The sequence below is a fragment of the Myxocyprinus asiaticus genome, chromosome 8 (genome assembly GCF_019703515.2).
Source record: "Myxocyprinus asiaticus isolate MX2 ecotype Aquarium Trade chromosome 8, UBuf_Myxa_2, whole genome shotgun sequence".
Lineage (NCBI taxonomy): Eukaryota > Metazoa > Chordata > Actinopteri > Cypriniformes > Catostomidae > Myxocyprinus > Myxocyprinus asiaticus.
In genome coordinates, this window is record NC_059351.1 from 20,159,975 (window position 1) to 20,167,233 (window position 7,259).

The window sequence follows — 7,259 nt, forward strand, 5'->3', positions numbered from 1 at the left end:
CTGGAATTATTTAAAAAAAAAAAAAAAAACGAATGACCACAGGGTTTCGGTTACAGCTGCTGAGACAGTGACAGTAAATTTGGTATCTTCTCCATCCACCGCTCTCTATTTTTTTCCTCTTCTGGAAAGTCATTCAAACGTAATAATTGATTTTTTCTTTTGGTCTTGGAGCAAATGGGTAAGTGAAAATAATATTCGCTGTGATCTCCAATTCACTCCTATTCACCGCTGTCGAAGTTTACCCTGCAAACGTTTACTTCCGCGTTCCAAAACCCAGAGTGTGAAAAAGGTCTATTTATTTAATTATAATAATAAAAAAGAAATAAAAAAGAAGAAGAAGAAAGACACTACAAATGTAAAGTCTCTACAGTTTATATATGTTACTAACAATAATAAAAAATAAAAATATAGATACTTTATTTAATAAGAAAGAAAGAAAGAAAGAAAGAAAGAAAAAGAAAGACTTAAAACATCTAGGTCAGGGTTCCTCAAAAGGCCGCCCGTGGGCCACATCTGGCCCATGAGAGACAAATGAATGGCCTGCGCTAAAGGCATTTTCACACCAAATCCGTGACGATTTTTCCGAGACAAACTTCCGATGGAAGGTCTATACCAGGGGTACTCAGTAGGCGGACTCCGGTCCGGTTCTGGATTGAAGGACAATTCAATCTGGACCGAGATCTAAATGCTAGTTATCTGACACCTGGCTAAGTGATTGTGTAAGCATGCGAGTATACGTGCATGGAGCGGGAATAAAGTGAGCTCAGCGCTAGAAAGAAATATTTGTCTCTAGAGCGGGAATAAAGTGCGTCCAGTGCTACGCGATTATTCCCTAGCGCTAAACGCGCTTTTATTCCTCGTGTTGCCTCTCTCCCCGATATAGAGGCGCCACAAAGCCTAATTTACTGTAGATGCAGGCACTGTTATTTTAACAACAGTAGCGGAGAAAACGCAACAGATATTGGCATCTTTCGCTTAAACACACTGTAGAAAACAAAAATGAAGCAAAGTGAAACTATGTTGTGATTCAGACGGTTCAGCAAAGCCAGGTTTGTGTCAGGACAAGTTAACGTCTTGCTATTAGAGTTTAATCAGCATGTTACAAGCCTTTTATAATAAACAAACAGATTGTTGTTCTAATTTTGTGAAAATTAATCAGAGATGACATCATGGCATGGGTGGCAAGGAAAGCCTATTTATACTTAAATTAAGCAAACAGTATTTTAATGCTTCACTGTTGTTATGTAAATATTTTTATTTTATTTTTTTTATTTTTTTTGCCCCTTTTCTCCCCAATTTAGAATGCCCAATTCCTGCTACTTAGTAGGTCCTTGTGGTGGTGTGGTTACTCACCTCAATATGGGTGGCCGCGGACAAGTCTCAGTTGCCTCTGCTTCTGAGACAGTCAATCCGTGCATTTTATCACGTGGCTTGTTGTGCATGACACCGTGGCGAATCTCAGCATGTGTTTGTTTGTTTGTAAGTATATTCTCACTTTAAGGAAAATATAAAAATGGTCCAATCAGACTTCTACATTTTTATAATTTTTTTCTCAGGGGACACCCCTGAACCCCAATAGAGAGTTTTTATCCGTCAAAAAGCCTCCTATGTCCCATACATATATAAATTCTGAATGTAAAAATATTTAAACACAAAAACTGGACTGCTGTCATTCAGCTTCAAAATGAACATTCTTATCTTTTAATATTAATATCCAAGTGCTCTCGACTGATGAAGACTTGATGAAATATTTGAATCTTTTGGTAGAAGATCCCTCAGACCCCACAACTCTGGCTATCTCTGGGCCCTCAATGTCCTCATCCCTGCCCAGTTTTGAAGAGACTATTTTGATTGTTTAGGAATTGCTTTTCTTTTTCTTTTTTTGTACTATAGCTGCCAACGTGGCAAGTTATAAAACGTGTAAGCTATGTATTATTATCCGGACCTTTGCTGGGAAGGAAATGTAGAGACCGGACTCCTTGGAATTTTAATTGAGTACCACTGGTCTATACACAGAGTCCGTAAAAAATAAAAACGAAAAAAATGTCACCCCCTGTACAGTAGGCGGCGCTGTTGCTGTTCTACAAACATTTAGACCAGTCTCCTGTCCTGCTCAGCTGTCAGTGCTAGAGATTAATATATTGAACGCTGTTAAAACATTTATTTACCTAATTTGGCGTAACGGTTTCATTATGTTCTTTCCATGGTGTTGATGCATTCTGAGGAGTATATTATCTGTGTTTTTTTCTGTGTATTGCAATACTTTGTTATATTATCCTTAAGAACAATAACAATATTAATGCTAATTGGTCTAATAATTGAATCTGTAATTAGAGAAAGCGCAGGGAGTAGATCCCATTTGGAGATGAGCATGAACAGTTGACTGGCATGGAGGACATGGAGATCAAGATTGTTCATTAAAGTTTTGTTTGTTTGTTTGTTTTTGTTTTTTTCCAGCAGGCAAAGTTGTGTAGTTTTGTGTATCTGTATACAAACAAAATGTTCATAATTGTTTGAATAAATAAAACAGGCTACTGAGAAAAATAACGAATAAAATAATAATAAAAAAGTTTAATAATAAAAACAACAACAACAATAATAATAATAACAATAATAATAATAGCAGCAGCACAAACACTTTGTCATTACATGGAGGGCTGTGGCCCTTGACTTTGTATTGTTGACAGAATTTGGCCCTAGGTGAAAACTAATTGGGGAACTCTGATCTAGGTCAACGAGTAGCAAACACACTATGAATGTAAAATCTCTACTGTTTCGTATTTGTTGAGATAAAGAATAAAACTAGTTATGAATAGTATAGACCATTTCTAGAATGTAAACAAAACAGATGATTTGGGATGTTCCAAGCGTATTTCCGGATCCTTTCGACAAAGTCTTTTTATTTTATTTTATTTATTTTTTTATTGAAAAATATCATGTACAAACATGACAACAATCGTACATCATTGCAATAACAATGAGATCAGGTGCAAAAGTGCAATACATGAAAAAAAAAATAAAATAAATAAATAAATAAATTAAACCAAAAAGCTAGGGTTTGTTTTTCAAATCATATTATTCTATTATATCAAAACGTTTTTTTTTTTTTTTTCATCATTTTAAGGGCATTTGTATAAGAAAGAAACACATTGTGAAATACAGAAAACCTGGGTTTCACTTTCAGATATTTAGTGTATATAAAAGTAGATTTGTGTATATAACATTTCCCAAGAATAAGGATGTTATTAACCAGAAAATCGTCTTTATTGCTGATCATAGCAAGTCCATAGACAATGTCCTCATGAGAGAAGACTCCAAGAAGAGGAAATGTTGTGTAAAGCCACTCATGAATATCAAGCCATAAAGCATCAACATACATACAAAACAAACAAAACATGGCAACAAAGAAAAAAATGTCAAAAGTCTTCATACCCTTAGTCCTTGATACTGTGTATTGCTCCTTTTAGCATCAATGACAGCATGCAGTCTTTTGTAATAGTTGTGTATGAGGCCCCAAATTCTTGCAGGTGGTATAGCTGCCCATTCGTCTTGGCAGAATGCCTCCGGTCATGCAAAGTCTTTGGTCGTCTTGCATGAACTGCATGTTTGAGATCTCCCCAGAGTGGCTCGATGATATTAAGGTCAGGAGACTGTGATGGCCACTCCAGAACCTTCACCTTTTTCTGCTGTAACCACTGGAGGGTCAACTTGACCTTGTGCTTAGGGTCGTTGTCATGCTGGAAATGCTGGAAAGTACCATTTATGAAATCAAAGTCAATGGTTTGTAGACCTTTTACTGTAATGAACTTTCTTTCTCCAGATATAATCTAACTTGATTCATTTTTTTATCACTTTATTTGAAATTGCCAATGAGTATGCAGGATAGATGCACCTTGATAAACTATCCATTTTAGTTAAAAATATTCTTCCCAATAAACTAATATCTCTCAATAACCATGAGTTAAGTTTAGTTCGGCATTTATCAGCTACTTTCCACAGGTTGATATTTTCACATTCAATTGAGTCTTTGGAAGTATGTATTCCTAAATATTTCACTGTGGATTTTATAGGGATGTTATAGGCCTCGATTTACTGACATTGATGAATTGGCATTAACTCACACTTGTTCAGAATTAATTTTAAGCCAGAGGCTTTAGAAAAGGTGTGAAACATTTGTAGAATTTTGGGAACTTCTGACAGCTGTTTCATAAAAATGGTAGTATCGTCAGCTAACTGGCTGATGATTACTGGTTGCCCAAAAGCCTCTAATGGAGCTATGCTTGAATTTTTAACAAAGACAGAAAGCAGCTCTGTAGTCATTATAAAGAGAAATGGGGCAACCCTGTTTAACTCCACATTTGATAGAGAATCAGGATGATGTACCTCCTGGTAAGGAAATTGAACTATTTGAATTTTCATAAAGAGATTCTATAATGCTTCTAAATTTCTATCCAAAACCAAATAAACTTAAACAATGGAAAATAAATGGGTGTTCAATTGAAACAAATGCCTTAAAGAAATTGAGAAATAAAATAAAACCATCATCGTCTATAACATGTCTATAATCTAAAATATCAAGCACTAAACGAACATTATTGTGGATAGATCTTCCTTTCATAAAACCAGATTGAGAGTCGCTTATAATTTGATGTAGGAATTTTTTCAATCTGCGAGCATACGTAGATAATAGTTACAATTTTGTAATCGGTGTTTAATAAAGTAATGGGTCTAATGTTATAAAAAATGTTGGGGTCCTTATCCGGTTTAGGGATTAAAGTTATTACAACTTGTTTCATAGTAGGGGGGAATGTCATATTATCTGTTGCTTCTTTTAACATAAGAGAGAAAGGATCTTTTAATAAGCCCCAGAAGTGCTTATAGAAATTGGCTGTAAGGCTGTCACTACCTGGAGATTTGTTTAAAGATAAGCTGTCTACAGCTTTATCCAGCTCATCAGAGGTAATATCAGCATCACATAACAACACATACTCATCATCTATACATGGAATTAGATCTTTAATTTGGCTGAATAAAGATTCAGCATCATCCGAGGAAAAGGCTGAGGAATCTAATTTTTTATAGAAAGAGACAGCTTCCTTAGCAATCAAAGTTCGATCTGTAACTACATTGCCATTAATCAATAATGCTTTAATTGAAAGTCTCTCCTGCCTTCTTTTTTCTAGACAACATAAATATGAGGTGCGTCTTTTCCCTTCCTCAATGCACTTTGCCCTGGATTTTATGAAGACTCCTTCAGCTTTTCGAAGATAGATATCATCCAGTTTAGATAGCAGCGTTTGTAGCTTCTGTTTATCATTATCAGTGAGTGATGTCCTGTTATAATAGTTGTTTATTTCTTTAATGATGTTAATTTCTGTTAATTTGTTGTTTCTATTGAGTGATTTTCCAAAATGAATAGAGAATTCTCTCATTATAAATTTAAGGAATTCCCATTTAGCAATATAGGATGTTAGAGAATCATCATTCATAACATTAGAGATTATATTTTTAATACCATCATGGAATGATTGGTATTTTAATAAATTAGAATTACATTTCCAATACCCTTTATTATTGAAGCTAACACCAGAAAGTTTAAGAACCAACTTAATAACAGAGTGATCTGTGAGAGGAGCTGCTGACATACAACAGTCAGAAACAAATTTCATCACAGAGAAAGAGATTAACCAGAAATCTATTCTTGACTTTGCTGCATTATTTGGTTTAAACCAAGAATATTGCTTGGAGTCTGGCTATTTGGAGCGCCAGGGATCCAAAAAGTTTTGCCTGTCGCTTTGGATTGTTTGTCTGTTGATTGTCTTTGACAATAAAGAACCTCTGCAACATGGATTCTAATCTGCCTCCCGCTATGGGTTCATTACAGAATACTTCGCCAGACCAGAATCCAGCGGAGGTTACACAGCTCAGAGCCACGATCGCTTATCAAAATGATGTACTGCAGGGATTTCAAGAGCAACTTGTGAATCTTCGAGCTGCTAATGAACATTTTACATGCTATATCCAGTCGATGCCTTCCTCACGCCCCGACATGGTAAGACTGGCACTGCGTGAAAAGTTTGATGGATCTGCTGACAAATGCAAGGGATGTTCAATATATTACACTCACCAACCCAACTCCTTTAATCAAGAGACAGCTAAATGTGCTTTAATGATAAGTTTGCTTACCGGAAAACATTAGAGTGGGCTTCGGCAGTTTGGGATAATGATGAACAAATTCGCAAGTCCTTCACGTATTTCTCACAACAGATTAAGGAAGTTTTTGAATACCCTGCAGGGAGAAGAGACATTTCTGTGCAGTTATTGCATCTACGCCAGGGGAAATTATGTGCAGCCGATTATGCAGTACAATTTCGTACTTTAGCAGCGCAGAGCGGTTGGAACGATATTGCTCTCTAATCAGTATTCAGAGAAGGTTTAAATCCCACACTGCAAGCTGAGCTGGCATGCAAGGATGAATCATTAACTTTGTCTGAGTACATTACCTTAACCGTTAAAATCGACAATCTCATGCGCAGTCAGCCACGATCCAGTGCACTCAAGCATTTCTCTGCCACTGCCTCATCTTCTGTTACTTCGTCAGCCGAATCGAATGAACCCATGCAAATCGGGCGTGCGAGGGTGCCCGAGGAGGAATGCCAGCGCAGACAAGATGAGGGGTTATTTTTCTACTGTGGCCAACCAGGACATCGTTGTAACACATGCCCACATAAAGCCAGAGCCTCAGCTGGATCTTCTCTAAGGGTGAGCATCACATTTGATTCAGTTTCCATTCAGAATTTTACTCTTCCTGTGACCATTTTTATTGAAGATAACCAATCATGTGTTACAGCGCAAGTGGATTCAGGAGCTGCATTGAACCTCATTCATCATAAGATAGTTACCAAATTCAATATCCCTACAATACCATGTAATCCTCCCATCCGAATCACTGCAGTAGATAATGCACCCATAGGCACGGGGCAGATAACCCATAAAACCATCCCTATCCAGATTCAGTTAGGAATTTTCCATGTCGAAACCTTAACACTCTATGTCATCACATCTCCTCACCACCCCATTATAATAGGATACCCATGGCTATCACTCCATGACCCATTGATCTCCTGGAGAAAGGGGAATTGCTGAGTTGGTCTCCATTCTGTCAAGAGCATTGTCTAACCACAGAGTTAATAGTACCATGCCTGACCACGAGTGTGGAGAGCCCCTAGACTAACATCCACGCTCACATTCCCAAGGAA